Source organism: Physella acuta, unplaced genomic scaffold (assembly GCF_028476545.2).
Source record: "Physella acuta isolate Inbredline_101_S28 unplaced genomic scaffold, ASM2847654v3 ptg000469l, whole genome shotgun sequence".
NCBI classification, from domain to species: domain Eukaryota; kingdom Metazoa; phylum Mollusca; class Gastropoda; family Physidae; genus Physella; species Physella acuta.
Window position 1 is genome coordinate 53,051 of NW_026731988.1, and position 16,950 is coordinate 70,000.

Sequence of the window (16,950 nt, forward strand, 5' to 3'; positions counted from 1 at the left end):
GTTTTTTTGTTACCCTCCAGGGTCGATCTACGACCTCAAATAATATTAAGGGGATCGTTCGTCAATTTATATATATCTCATATAAGGAGAATTTCACTCACGGTCATCTTTTAAACCTGGTCGAGGGCTTTCAGTCTGACCAACAGTTTTCCATACGGCTTAGTCATCTATAGAAGTGTATGCAAAACATTAGCATGATGTACAGAGGTTAAGTAACCTAAAAATTGTGTTGAAAATTCCGTTTTCCCCATAAAATACAAAGGGAAATACGACTGGTCAGTTTTGACCCATTTAACGAATTTTCCCGGACATGGCGAGTTTTTTTTTGACACCCCAAGGCGTTCTCCTACCACCTCACAAAATATCAAGGGGGGTCGTCGGAGGAAATTTTTTTTCTTAATAGAGCTCATCTAATGATAATTACACTCGCGGTCACTTTTTAGCCCTCGTCGAGGGCTTTGAGTCAAACCGACAGTTCTCCCTAAAGGTTAAGCCATTGCCCTAAACGTATGCAAAAAATTAGCCAGATATACTGAGTTTAAGTACCCTAAAGTCTGCGTTGAAATGACCCTATCTTTTCCCCATAAAATACAAAGATTATATAGGGAAATACAATTGGTCAGTTTTGACCCCTTTACGAAGTTTTCCCAGATATGCCGAGTTTTTTGTGACACCCCAAGGCGTTCTCCTACCACCTCACAAAATATCAAGGGGGGTCGCGGGAGGAAATTTTTTTTCGTAATAGAGCTCATATAAAGAGAATTTCACTCGCGGTCACCTTTTAGCCCTCGTCGAGGGCTTTGAGTCAAACCGACAGGCCTGCCCTACGGTCAAGCCATTTACCTATGAGCATGCCAAAAATTAGCCAGATGTAAAGACGGTAAGTGCCATGAAATTCGTTTTGAAATTACCCTCTGTTTTTTCCATAAAATACAAAGATTATATAGGGAAATACGATTGGTCAGTTTTGACCCATTTCCCGATTTTTCCCGGACATGACGAGTTTTTTATGACACCCCAAGGCTTTCTCCTACCACCTCACAATATTTCAAGGGGGGTCGTCGGAGGAATTTTTTTTTCGTAATATAGCCCATATAAGGCGCCGGTCAGTCGAGGTCAGTTTTGACCCCTTCCCCGTGGACTTTTTGGCAAACCGTCACCGTCCCTCGTGTTCTTTCTCACCGAGGCACCATCGTGCCAAATGTGACGCGCCTGCGTCGCCGGGAAGGGCCCTGTTGGGCACTTGACAACTTTGCTTTATGTATATAGATAATTTACGACTGTTATTATCGGATTAAGTGCCACTAGAAATGGAGTCGGAAGAGTCTTACTTGGGAGGGCATACCGGTGAATCATGCAGTGGATCCCTTAGATTAGGTAGCTAAATCTTTTACTTTTCTAAAAGCTCGATTTCGACTAAAGCATAGATGGCGCAACATCTATAAAAAAACTCTAATTTGATTGCAAATGTCTAAACAGATCAATAAGTACTGTAATATGTCATATAGTTGTCTACAATTAGCATTAAATATATTGTCATCATAAATGCTAAAATATTACAGCATAATGAAAGTTTTTGAAATCAGAGTTAGAAATCAAGCTTTTCAATCTAATTGAAAAACAAAATCTATCAGGTTGAACATTCTAAATAATAACCAACGTATGACTAAAATATTGGTCTTGCAGTTAAGATAATTTTATAATTAGCTACTGCTTTCTGTGTTCTTTAAAGATCATTTCAACATAATGATAAGGTATGGGTTAGATCACTGTATTTATCACACACCTCTTTACTGGTTATTACAAAACCAATATTTACAAAATTGTACCTGTTTCAAAAGCTATGATTCTGTCGGCATGGTAATTTGGTAGGCCTACCTCATTACGCGTTTTCCCAAATGTACGTAACAGATTGGGGTGGGATGTGGGTGGGGGTGTTTCAACTTCATTTACCACTTTCCGGTCACTTTAGGTCAATTATCTTATCCAGCGTATAACTAGGTGTAACATTAATGTTACTCTACACAATTAAGGCCTGTCCTGTTTTAGGGGGTGGGGGGTGTGGGGACCAACTCAGAGTGAACATAGTGTCAGTTTTTAGGTGACTGTTCTAAACATACATATTCAATTAAACATATATACTGATTCAAAAATAGATTTAAATAAGTTACATTGATAGTATGACACTAATTTTTTTTTACAGAGGATTCCATGGGGTGTGTGTGTGTGGGGGGGGGGGGGTGAATGTTATTAACATAAAATAAATTAAACGTAAAAGGTGTAGGCCAAGAATAGTTTACATAATCCTATAGATAGTGTGATTTACGACATGTAAACACAAGTAGTCAGAGGCGTAGCGACCCTTCCCGGCGCCCGGGGACATACTTTCAATTTTCGCCCCCCTCGGGAGCAAACTTTCGATTTGCACCCCCCCCCTCGAACTTTTCATTTGCATCCCCCCCCCCCTCAAACTTTCAATTTGGCGCCCCCCCCCCCCTAAGGTCGGCGCCCGGGGACATATGTCCCCCCCGCCCCCCCCCCCCCCCTCGCTACGCCTCTGCAAGTAGTGTGGGTAAATAGACCAATAACGGCCTATATCGATTTTTTTCGATGAGCTATATATGCCTAATTTATAGCCTACCATTTGCTCAAAGCACAACACTATTTAAAAGAAAGGTTTGGGGAGTTGATAGTTTATGTCTATATTGTTACTCTGAAGAAAAGGTACTATACACTTTAAGTGCCAAAAAATGTCGCAATTTCAATTTCAACGTATATTCTTGATGTGTTTACTATCTGCTACATTTGGTATGATTCAAATTTATTGTATTATTTTTAGCCATTGAAATAATTGTATTTTTTATGCAACAGATCATGAAAGAAATTGTCTCAATACAACAAAATCATAAATCTAAATCTCATTAAAACATTTGATCGCCAAAAATATTTCTAAAATCGGATCCTAGAGTTTAAGTTCAAACATTGCACTTACATCAATTCTAGACAATAATTTTACATCTATAGAAGAATCAGATCCATCAAGAACATATATGGAGAGCCTGGAAGTTGACTAAACAAAACCGAACAGCCACTCAATCGAATCCCCACAAATAGGAAGGTTATCTAAACTAAAAAAAAGGGAAATGCAAACAATTTCAATCTAGTGTCTTCGACGACTAAATATACTGGAATATTTAATTCACTAAACTCCTTTATAAAGAATATTTTTTTTAAAAAGTAGGCCTACTGTTATGATTTTTATTGCAAAATAGATGCATTATATAAATTGTACAGTCAATCTTTAAAACGACGTAATTTACGATTTTTAAAATCCATATTTGATGTTATTTGGACGTGGTTTGTGTGGGGTTTTTTTTTGGGGGGGGGGGGGGGGGGGTAGTGCGCAAAGCCATAAGATTATATAGGAGTGTTTTGGCTTTAGGAAATGTCACGTAACGTTACGCAAAGGGGTATGAGGTGTTTAAAAAAGTGATAGGATACCACACCCCTCACGTTAATTACCCCCATGTCATTTTATTAAAGTCAAAATCCCCAGTTCGATTATTCAGGACCCTACCTCCCAGAACATTGTATCGACCCTAATAACTGAACGAGGATAGCAGTGTTTCTTCCAGACTTTTTATCCGGGGGGGGGGGGCACTTGATATTTTCGGGGGCTGTCAACATTTTCCGGGGGGGGGGGGGGCGGACACTAGTAAAAGTATATTTGTACTATATAAATTTCATCTCATTGGGGGGGGGGCGGTTAGATGCCTGGAAGAAATTCTGGAGGATTTGACCTACGCCTGACAGTTACAAATCGTTGAGGGAAACGATAACGGTAACCAACAGTGTAACGGTAACGATAACCGTTACGGTAAAGGTAATGAGAAGAAATTTTTTAAAAAATAGGGCTAGTTTGAAGATTAAGGACAAGCAAATGAATTTGGTATGTGTTATAGATTGTGAGATGGCTTTGGGAAAAAAGGGGGTATGTATTGGCTTACAATGTATTGTGTATGGGATAATTACACATAGTGCACACTAATATTAGATCATTGAACTGGGGCTAATGACTTGGTGGACATAGGATGAGAAATGCCTTTCACTCAGCTTTCATTCTATATTTTGGATACAATTAAGATTAAGATTCTACGACAAATGATCTCAGGACAAATGATCTCAGACAAATTTTTTTTCGTAAAAAAGTAAAGAAAACCATATTGAGAGTTCGGATCAACTAAAATCATCAAATACACTATTAAAATTTTGCTGTGAGATATTTTGTCTGAGATATTTTGTCTGAGATCAATTGTCCATGGTATCATTTGTCCTGATATATTTTATCCTGGTCTCTTTTGTCCTTGAAATCATTTGTCCTGAGATCATTTGTCCTTGAGATTATTTGTCCTGAGATCATTTGTCCTGAGATTATTTATCCGTGAGATATTTTGTCTGAGGTCATTTGTCCTGAGTTCATTTGTCCGTGAGATCATTTGTCCTGTCACCGAATTATAGATATATGCTTATTTAAGTTATGTTTTAATGTTGTCACTGGTGAGTATTATTTTGTAGAGGATATAGAGATTGCTGTATGAGTACAATGTACTGTCACACTTGCTTACATTTTTGTTATATTCTCGTTTATAGTAATGTTTCACTTTGCTATAACAGTATATATATACATATATATATATATATATATATATATATATATATATATATATATATATATATATATATATATATATATTTATATACAAGGTGATGAATATAACAAGCTCTGTGAAACTAATAAACCTTGCGACATCACTTTTGTATGGAAGAAGAACTTCCCTTCGCTAGCTCAGTTCACATGGAGTAAAAACGGACATAAAGTAGGCACATGTTACCCTGACAACGAATGCCAGAAATACCCTGAATATAATAACCATGCGTCTTTGAGTATACACAACAATGAGGGATCCATCAAGTTTAACGTTACTCTACACGGACTGGATCTAAATCAAGGACAACATGCCTTGCTGGAAGGGAAATGGGAACTTAATGTGTCTTTTGAAAACAACACATCGCTAATGATATACAACTGTAGCGTCAGTTTTTATAGTAAGAAATATTTATGTAAATTTTTAACATACTATGTAATGTGTTGCAATTATTTTACTTATTTAAGATCATTAGATGTTATTCGCGTAGCCAGGTTCTATTTAAATAAAGAAATGATTATAAACTTTACAGCCTTTAAAAAAAATCCCAGTGGTATTTTGAAAATATTATATTAACAAAACACGAAGCTGAAGTGATTTCACCTTAACTTTTCTCTTATATTCGTGTATAACATTAAGGGAATGTCATTTACCATTTACCATGTAATCGGTTTATGGAAATATAAACGTTTGTGACAAACAACTCGGGTTTTATTTTTTATTTTTATTTTAGAACATCAAAGTTATTTGTTTTAGAAACTGATGTATGAGAAAATAAAAAAAATTATAAAATAATGGAGGTAATTGCGAAATTGTAATTAAAACACTGTATGATGATAATACTGCATTATAGAGCACTAATTTTCCGCTCTATTATACACATTTTCAATATAATAAATTGCGTAGAACACACCAAAAGTAATATAAAATCATCAGTTTCTTATGCTTTTTGGGAAAACATAATTATCTTGAACTACTACTTCCGGTGAACGGCAATCACTCAAAAGTTGACATGATAAAACATATGATATTATATACATGTGTACAAATGTGTACACCTAAATGAAACGATAATCAAGTTTTTGCTATTTTAGAAACCCAAAATAAAGTACCTCCTCCGGTTATATGATGTCACTGACAGTAAAAGTAATAAAAGTATAAAACTATGCTTATTTCTGGAATTTCAAACTAAACTGTACATACACAAAAACCACGAACAAAAAAAAAACAAAAAAAAAAAAACTGTCTGCGATATATAATCGTACGTTTGAAAGCGGACTTTAAACCCCAAACAAGAAGAAGAAGAAGAAGGAATTTCGCATAAAAGTTAATAGAAACATGCACATACAATGCAATAATAAAATGTAAAAGTTTGTTTAGTCAACTTAACAGTAATTAAGTATTTCGTTCATGAGAAACCGGAAGTAGAGCAGGTACCACTTCCGATTACCGGAAATCGCTTATACCTATATATATATATATATATATAAATATTGTCAACGTAAATTTAGTAAGGCTATCGTGTTCACAGACAAACAGACAGACATACCGACACAATTGCAAAACTAAGTCTTTCCGACTCGGAGAAGTGTTAAACTTTGAGATTTGTGAAAATCTGGGTTTCGATTGTTGCGTTAGAATTCAATATTACATGTAAAGGACTGCTTCATATACGAGGAAGTAAAATGGGTAACCTTTCTTCTGTTTCTTAGTGTAATAAGCTGCTTCGTTTCTGTTTAATAAAAAAATCGTTTTGAATCTAAGCTATTAATGAAAAAAAAATATTAATACCATTTTTTTATAGAAACAAAAGATGACGCACTCAAAGAGTGTCCACAATATAAACCATACCAATGTGACACGACGTGCTATGGCTACGATGAATTTTGCAACACGACTGACGTCCAATCATGTTTCCCAGTTGACGTTCACCCTGAAAATCTTTTCGAATGGTGCCGTACAACAGAAATATCTGCTATGGCACATGGAAGCTGTTTCTTTGCTTGTCATGCCAGATTTGGCAAGACTATCAATCAACATGGTATATAGTTTAATATACTTTTACACATGATACGTTATTTTTTAACATCATTTACTGAAGCAAAATGTGATAGTTAATTACCAAAGCTAGTTTTTAATGCGTAAAATGAATTCACTTTATTTTAAAAAGCTGTTATATGAATGTTAATGCAAAACGATATAATATTTTATTGTTGCGTACCTTATCAACATCAAATATCAGTAACATAGCTCGTGATTAGTTTTAATATTATTGTAATGGAAATGATTTTCTATTTTAAATCATGCAGCAAAAGAAGGCAGTATTTTCATTGAAAAGTTGGACAAGTTAATAAATTCATCTGATTCAATTTTGGTTGAGATTGGTAAATAAAATAGTCACACTTTTTCTGCTCATATGTAGTCCCCTTGTTTATTTTTTAGTCTGAATTATTGCGTATCTTATTTAAAATTTTTACTTTAATTTGATAAATATCAAACATATCTGTCATACTTTGTTTTAATATGATTATGATAATTAAATTGGATTTCTGTTTTAGATCATGCAGCAACAAAATTCAGCATTGTCATTGACAAGTTGGACAAGTTAATTAACTCATGTCATTCAATTATTGTTGCATTTGGTAAATAAAATATAATTTTTTTTCTGTTTATATGTACTGTATATTTCTTAGTTTCGTTTGATGCTTACCTTATTTAAAAGTGTTATCTTTAATTTCCTAACAAGACAAAAAAGTCTGCAAGGCTTCGTTTTAATATGAATTTGGTAATTATAATGAAATTCAATTTTAGATCATACAGCAAGAAAATTCAGCATTATCATTGACAAGAAGGACACGTCAATTAATTTATCTAATTCAATTTTGGCTGCATTTGGTAACTAAATTAACCAAACAGATTATGTTTATATGTTGTGTATATTTCTTATTTTTACAGTGTGAGGTTGAAGAATAGGATACCTTAATAAATACAGCAATACACAGTTGTGATTTCTCTTTAAAATTGAAGTTTTTTTAATCATTATAAAATAGTTGCTTCATTCATTTGGGGAAAAACAACGGCAAACGCTGGAGCCAATATGCGGGTGCCTCAAAGAAAATTAATAGTCTATACTTTCTATACTATCTATGTCAGCAATAACTGACGTGTTTTTTTTATTTGAATGATGTATTTTGAGAACTGTTTGCAGTGCAAACGGTTTTACTATTATAGTCAAAGTAAATCCTATTAATCTTATGATTTTCAGTCAGTTTTTTAATAGCTGTTATAATGCATGTTTTATATATCTTCAGTTTGTGTCATAGTTTTTCAAGTAGCAGTTGCTTTTCTAGCAATAGCAGCAATAGTAAAAACAGTTCCTTTCAGGTAAGAAAACTCCTGCTATAATTATGAATTAACATTAATAATAGGAGCTTTCTTGTAATATTAAGTGTATTGGTGATATTATTTATTAATTGTTCTATTAGAAGACTTGATATGAAACACTCGTGCTTTAATTATTGTCTTAGTGTGCGTATTATATTCAAAATATATATCATATCTAGAGTAAATCAAATTTGATTTTCAAGTGAGATTTAAACTAATAAACTTTACATATTTTCATATTAATCATAGGTGCAGCATAAATGGTCAGGTAATATACTTAATTAATGCATGGCCTGATAATTTTAAATAGGTCATGTAGCGATTACTTATTTGAATACTTGTATGGCTTTGTTAAATGACAACATTTTTTCTAATGAAATAAAGAAATAAAAATGAACGATAAGCGATTGATATATTTTAACACTGATGTAAAATCTGTGTAATTTTTGTCTTTTCTTAATTTTTTCCCCACAGAAGTCTGATGTGGTTACACAGGGAAATAATGAACAGATACATACAGCTGATTAAGATTGTTGTGTAAATGCATGTTTTAAATTTGAGTGAATGAATATGCAGGTTTTAAACAATTTAGCAAAATATTGTAAAATATCGTTTCTAATGAACTAAGTATTAAAAAACCCACTAAGCTGGTGGATAGACCTAACAGAAGACAGTATCGCTAGTTTTAAGCGAAAGTAAACATAACGAAACTTGACTTATTTGTAAATTGTAACTTATAAAATGTATGATTTTGTTCTAATATTTCGTTACTGGACGTGAAACTGTTTTTACGGTAATATAAAGCTATCCATAAATTGTAGCACCTTGTTAAAGAGAATTTTCGAGTTAATGGTAGATAAGCCAAAAAACAATCAACTTAGCCGGCAAGATAAAAAGGAATACAACTAGCCAAACGATCATATTAAAATTTATTTATTTTACTGACACGTGTAAATAACATATTAATAACTAGCCGTCCCGACTAGGCCATGCACTGGTCTTTGAGAGAAACTCATATGTATAAAGCCATCTCTTGTGTACTTATTTAAACGTATTTTAGTTTCTAGTTCAGTTAATGTGACACCATTAATAGGGAAGGTTTGACCATATATATATATATATATATATATATATATATATATATATATATATATATATATATATATATATATATATATATATATATATATATATATATATATATATATATATACATATATGTATATATATATATATATATATATATATATATATATATATATATATATATATATATATATTCATTTAGGTCAATAATGAGTTGTATATTTTTAACAAACTTATTTCGCGTATATTATTAACATATTTCTTTTTGCACGCGCCACTTTCCTACACATACATATTATATTTTGATAATTAATTGTCATATTTTATAATAAGATTACACGATAAAGATGTAATAAACACAAGGGTATCGTCCCTTCCGAACATACCGAAATTTTCTAAAGAAACAAATAACACCCAGATAAAGAAATCGCCTATTGTTTAACATTTAACACAACACCAATCTCACAAAAAACTCAGTCAAACAAAGACATTAAAATTACATGCCAAACCTGCAAATAAAACATACCAGAAACAAAAAACAATCACTCTTGTCTTAGACGGCATTTCTATTCAATTACCAAAAAAAACCATTGAAGCCAATCTTAAAAAAATATAAAACAGCCACTGTCATCAAAGCTATTACAGGTAACAGAATTATCAAGACTGTAGTTGTAACACATAACAACGGCATACGGATTGCTGGTTTGGTCTATACGAAAAACATTAGATTTGACGGATTGATATATACAGGCAAAGCTATCAACAAAATATTTTGATCGAGACTTAGATTAAGACTCAGTCAATACACATAATATCGACGGACGGCAGACGTCTAAAACAAACTATTAATTGAATTGACATTTTAAGGAGATATTTTTTATTCTTCCTCTCCGCGTCACCGGTAAAGACTTTGTTCTGAGTGAAAAAAATATCACTCACATCTGTCACAAAAGTGTCAACCATGGCATTATTTTGACACACACTCCCTGAATATTGCATGTCGAATTTGTCCTTTGTCTGTATATTTTATTTTTCCTACTTAAACTCATGCCTAAGTGTCAGCACAAAGAGGTGATAAATAAGGCACTGGTCTGTTTAGTGTTTTCTTACTTTTCCTGAAAGCAAATAGTCAATAAGGCCTTGAACCATTGATGTATTTCTTTTTCACTACAGCTCTCATGTCTTGTCATGACGTAGTACACCACGGCTAGCTTCCTTCGCTTGTGTTGTGGACGGGTGGGGGGGGGGGGGGCGGAATTATATATATATATATATATATATATATATATATATATATATATATATATATATATATATATATATATATATATTACAATAAACGCATCTCCCCTGGTTCACCGAAGGGGATATTATAAAAGGCTTTGAGTTAATCTACTTACGACTAATAATAGCCTTATTTCAGACTAAGTGCATTACCACATTTTCTTCTGTATCGTTTACTGTAAGGGTGTTTGTTGTTATCTGTTGTGTTTATATTTTTGGTAATGACATTTTCTTTGTAATCAACAATATTTGATCATTATAAGTATAAATATTTATTCTATTTTATTGCATTGCTATTTTTAATACATTTTATTACGCAACCTAACGTTATCAGTGTTACAGAATATTGTTCGTGTGCGTGTGTGTGTTTGTGTGTGTGTATTTGTGTATTTTGAATAATATAAGATTCAAAATCATATTTAAAATACAAATTCAAAACGCTTTATTTTATTTAAAATGTGATTATTATTGTTTCATTTAGGTTTTATTTTACTTGACATTTATTTAATCCAGTAAAATATGGATTCATTTTGCTTTCCATGAAAGCGTGGAAGTGACCGACACATTCAAGGTATAATCTGTGGTGACTGATACAAAAAAAAAGCAATACGTTAATCTTTCAAATTATATTGGAGCCTGCCAATTAAAAATGTATTTGTGTTCGTTTTTTTTCGTTGTGTTTGGAAACAATTTAGGTTAAAAATATAATACATTATATTTTCTAATTATATTTGAGGCTGCATATAAAAAATATAGTAGACCTACTTGTTTCCGTATTTGTGTGTGTGTGTTTGGAACCATGTTAGGTTATTAATCCATTACAATATAGAGCATTATATAGAGCAATAGTTATTATCCAATGCAATGAGTGGAGCGGTTAGAACAATGCAAAAACATATCTTGTACAGCATTATGATACCTAAAAAAAATAAAAATAAAATCATTAGGCTTAACGTAATACAAATGGTTTGAATGGTCAAAGATCAGATACATAAGATAGCAAAAGCAGAGCTAATTTTAAATACGACTAATGCGACAGTAGAAGACAGGGTTAAAGTAACATGGCTGAGAGTGCAGCTTTTAATTATAGTTTCGATATTCGACATCCGCCATTCCCACACCGCATCTCTAGGTTCAACAACGGCTACCCCTACCTTCGAACCACGCATGGCATCCGTAAAAATCGACTTGAGTTGCTAAAGAAAGGTGAACATATGTTGCAGAAAAAACACTGAACAGAAAAACAGTATTGGATTGTCCATTCAAATCTGTAATTAAATCTTTTTACTTAACGTAAGCAGTTCTGGCGGCTTAACATATTGATTATGTCAAATATGCACACACACACACGTACATATATATATATATATATATATATATATATATATATATATATATATATATATATATATATATATATATATTTATATAACGTTTTCTCTACCATTTTAGATCGTAGTTTCAAATTCTATTGGATCTTTTATAGTGTAATTTTTTTCGTTAATTAAACATCGTAAAATATACTTTCTTGATCACAATACGTATACAGCGTTTGAATGTTTCATATGTACATTTTCATCGATCGCAATAAAGTTTTCTTTCATCTCCAGATAATGACATATCTACCACGCATCTTTGCATTGGAAGTGGGATAATAATAAATACTATTTCTGTTGCTGCATTCTGTTTATTATAAATTCATGTACACACATTATTGCGTTGTTATATATAAGTATTAAAAACCACTACACAGTTTTTAGTGGAAAAGTTCTTTATTTTAAAATTGGATGTATTCAGTTCAATGTAAACATTGTAGTTTGTTGATCAATATTATAGAAACACAGTACTTTAACCCATATATTAGATACAAAGTAGTGCCAAAGAGTAAAAACGTCTGAACTACTACATCATGTTTACCTGTGCAGGTAAGATACATGTAACGTAAACCTAAGGTAGATGTTTACTTCATAATGCACAAACATCCGTTTTTAAAACACTAGTTGTAAACATTTTCATACAAGAAGGATTCTAAAAATAAATCTTTACACAATGTCTATCACACTGGGAAATAAAACTGTTATTTATATGCATGCTAGTCATGTTTGCTTTGTTCCGCTTCAAAGAATTTAGGTCACGACAGACTGACGCTATAATGTTCAGCCCCATGCAGCATAACACGTAAAATCGTTATTGTGTTATAATCAGTATAATACAATATGAAATTAAAAAACCGGGAGTTATCTCCCCTAAACTTTCTCGAATATTCTTATATGAAACATTAAGGGATGGCAACTCGGGATATAGACATGATTTTTAATCTATTTTAAATACTTAAACTTTTGAAAATATAATAAAATCTCGTAGAAAAAAGAATTGCACACCAAGTGAACGTCAAATAAAATGTGCATAACAGTGCGGAATATCATTAGTACTTTATAAATTGAGAACTCGGAAATAGCAAAAATTACTACTTTCGGTCAACAGAAATTACTTAAAATTTGACAGAACGCAGAAAATTAGATCTTTTACCTACAAAAAAAAATTACGTTTATCTATCTGAAATAGTACTCAAGTTATAGGCTTTTGAAAAATTCAAAGTAGAAAAAGTACCACTTCCTGTTACTGGAAATCGCTCAAAAGTTGATACGGATCTACGATTTTGATATAATACTTTTATATAAAATTTCATCAACCTAGCTGTAACGGTACTCAATTTATCGTGTTTACAGACACACACACACATCCACACACGCACACATCCACACACACACAAACACACAGAGACATACGGACAAGATTGCAAAATTATGTTTTCCGACTCAGGGAGGTGTAAAACGTCGAGATTAGCAAAATACAAGACTTTCTCTGTACTTCGTATATACGAGAAAGTAAAAATGTAACTTTAATTTTATTTACAACTTTAAATCTTCAAGGGATACAATTATGCGATAAATATGTATCTCACATATGAAATACTTTTATTCGACTTCCTCGTACAATTCGTGTATGCTTGTCATAACGCTTTCATACTTTGTTGCTGTGGAAAAAATGAAAACGATGTATGCATTATTTAATTACTTTACGAATTTAAGATAACACATAAGATATGCTTCTCAAGTCTCAAACAAAACTCCTAGCTAATTAATTACAATATTGAGACACAAAGTGTATAGCATGAACTGCGACAATTGAATTCATCCGTTTTAAACGTCATGTCCGATTGTGCAGTTAATTTAATTATTGTATTATATCAGAGGCGTAGCGAAGGGGGGGGGGGTACATATGTCCCCGGGCGCCGATCCTAGGGGCGCCAAAATGGTTGAAAAAAATTAAAAGCCTATTTTAGCTACAGTTTTGAATTATAAACATAAAAAATATACGGGTGGGGCGCCATGTTAAAGTTTGTCCCAGGGCGCCGGGAGGGGTCGTTACGCCTCTGTATTATATTGTTACTATACTGAACTTTAAAAAAAATCAAATCTCTTACTATTTCCTGAAACGCCTATTAACGTTTACTTACTGTAATTAAATCAGACGGACAACTATGTTTACTCCACATGCCTGTATCGTTCTGGGATCTGTCAACATCATCATACAATTTCACCCGCAGATAGCCAGCAGATGTTTCTATAACAAAACAAGCTTTAATTATCTTTGGATAAGATTTCGATTCAAAATCTAGAAAACATTAAATCAGACTTCATAATTAACAGGGTATTTATTTAATGTTTTTATAGTGTAAAAAAATGTTCAGCATTGATTAATACTTCTCGACTAATACGACTTATATTTCATATATATTTAATGTATTTCTTTAACCGTTTGTCAGTATTATGCTCAGAAATATTGCTTACAATAATTTTCTTCCAGCTAAACATGAATTTTCTTACGTATCAATAACTATCTCCTAACAACATATACACTTAACTAGCATAATGAAGATCGAATTACCTGTTTCGTCGGATAGTTCCAATTGATCGTAGTTAGCAATGTGGTTTTCCTGTACAGTACCTGAGTGATTATTTGTTAAACATATGTAGAGTTTCGAACCGCGAATTTTTTTACCAGATATAATTAAATTAAATATATGGCAGTAAATATTTAACATATACCAGTGTAACTAAGTAATTCAAAATAAATGCTTGGACATACCTCTAATTTTTTAAAAAGATGTAGTAAAATATAAATACAAATATTTACACAAAACCACAACTTAACAACAGAACTGGAGTCAGAAATATCTATACATTAAACAATTTTTGAGTTTAATTACATATCACATCATAAAATTGGATTGCAGTTTAACACATACATACACTAGTTATAGTGTTCGCTACATATTTGTTTTATTACTTACTATACCTGCATCAACCGTTTTTGGAATGGTTACGTTTTGTTGGCTGTAGATGACGTTGCCATCAAAGATGTCTAAAAATTAAAAAGAAGCTATAGTTACATGTTGAAAACTTAATTTAATTATCATACATTTTAAAGTGTAATAAAGAGAAATACCTCCGTTTTGTGAATTTTTAGTTCTGTAAAAAAAAAAGAAGAAAAAAGTATTTGAATTACCATACACAAGTTTTCTAAAATGTATGCATTTCGCTATTACGATACATTATACACTCAATACTACACTATCGAAGAAAACAGAAACATACTGATGGCGCAACGTATGTGTTCTATGGTAAATTTTTACGTTTGTTGTATTCATCTTACATACACATGAACATTGTTTTTGTTTAAAATAATATCTTTATCATCTTGTTCAGTTTTATCATGTAATGATTAGTAGATAACTCAAAAATACATTAATACTTAGATGGAAGAAAACGAAACAATGTCAGACTTACCTCTCCTGTTCGTATTTGCGTAAGTAAATGATTCCTGTTTAAAAATGTATCAAACATTATCACAAAAATACCATATTTAGCAAAGGAGAGAATGCGTGTTTTCTTGCCTACTATCGTAAACGATTGTATTCGTTAACAGGACTTAAGGAATCTTACTTTTTCTAACAATCAAATACAGAAGAAGATAGAGTGTTGTGCCAGCTAATCCACCCAATGCAACAGCAATGATTATCCCGTGTGAATCAGCGTCTTCTACAACATCTAGAGACAAACAGAAACAAGTATAAGAAACATGTTTAAGTAAAGTAAGTTCATTTTCGGGGACAGGAGAAGTACATTTCACCTGTTTCTGTCAACTCGGGATATACTTGGATAATGTGGGCAGCACTATGCTCAGCGGCCTTTACGTTTCCTTACGCGTGTCAAGTACCCATCTCTGATGGGTAGACTGGGGAACGTTCTTTAACTCTAGCCAGGGACAATAGCTTGACGGTTCCAGGTTAGTAGACTAAAGCTCTACGATTCAACCATGCCGTTACTTGACTTGCTTTGACTTAGTCCTCTTTGCTCCTTATGGAGCATACGGCCTCCACCATTTCCTTCCATTTCTTCCTATCCTCGGCTATTAATTTTGACAACTCCCAAGACATCCCTGTTGGCTTCAGTTCTTCAAGAAGACTCAGCCTCTAGGTCTGTCTTCGGCGCCCTCTCTTCCGCTTTCCCTGGGGGTTCCACTCAAGCGCTTGGCGTGTAACATTTGTGTGAGCCTGTCGTAGTATGTGACCCACCGTTACTTAACATTTTAAAATTTTGGTCATTTTGTAAAATTTAATAATTACGTGTTTTAGACGTCCATCATGTTTATGAATAAGCCCTATATATTATATTAAAATATAAAACTCCAAAAATGTATTTTGTTAATCCTCTTAATACACTTTTCGAACGAAATATACATTATTTGTAGGTCGTGTTAGTCAATTTTAAGAAAGGCATATTTCTACGTTAGTATCATTAGCTACAGTAATTGTCCTTAATACCTTACTCTTATATATCTTTAAAAGTTGAATTATCAACGTGAAACAATTATTATCCATATTCAAAAATTCATACATACCTTGAGTTATAACAAATTGATATTTCAGTTCCGCTCCAATACCATTGTGTATAAACAAAGAATAATTGGAAAAATCAGATGATGTTACATTGTTGGTTGTAAATATTACAACGCCATATGGTAAAAACGTAACATGGTATGTAAATTGATACTTGTCATTTTGTATGGGTCTTGATAAGTTATGGATTATTATTGTGTGGATATTCTCATCATCGTTTGCAAGCAGCATATAGTAGCATGGGGCAGGAAATCCAATAACTTCAAAGTTTATATTTAAACGTGTGTCAATCTTTGCTGAAAAAACTTTCATACCTTCCTCTTCTAGAAACTTGAGGGGGCCTGATGAACAAAATAAAGCGTAAGTGATCTCCCTTAAACGTTCTCGAATATTCTTATATATCACTACAGTTGATAGCAACTCGGGATATAGACATTATTTTTATTCCATTTTTAATTACTTAATTTTTTTTAAAAATAGAACTTAATTTTTTTTTTAAATAGAAAACAATCTCGTAGAAAAAAC

General features: G+C 32.5%; 1 long non-coding RNA gene across 1 annotated transcript; it reads left to right on the forward strand.

The window, feature by feature from the left end:
* The first annotated feature begins 7,260 nt into the window (after positions 1–7,260).
* LOC131943830 (uncharacterized) lies at positions 7,261–8,874 on the forward strand. Its single transcript, XR_009386952.1, has 4 exons — positions 7,261–7,348; positions 8,018–8,090; positions 8,340–8,358; positions 8,565–8,874. It is a non-coding gene; the product is annotated as an uncharacterized LOC131943830 (long non-coding RNA).
* The last annotated feature ends 8,076 nt before the right edge of the window (positions 8,875–16,950 follow it).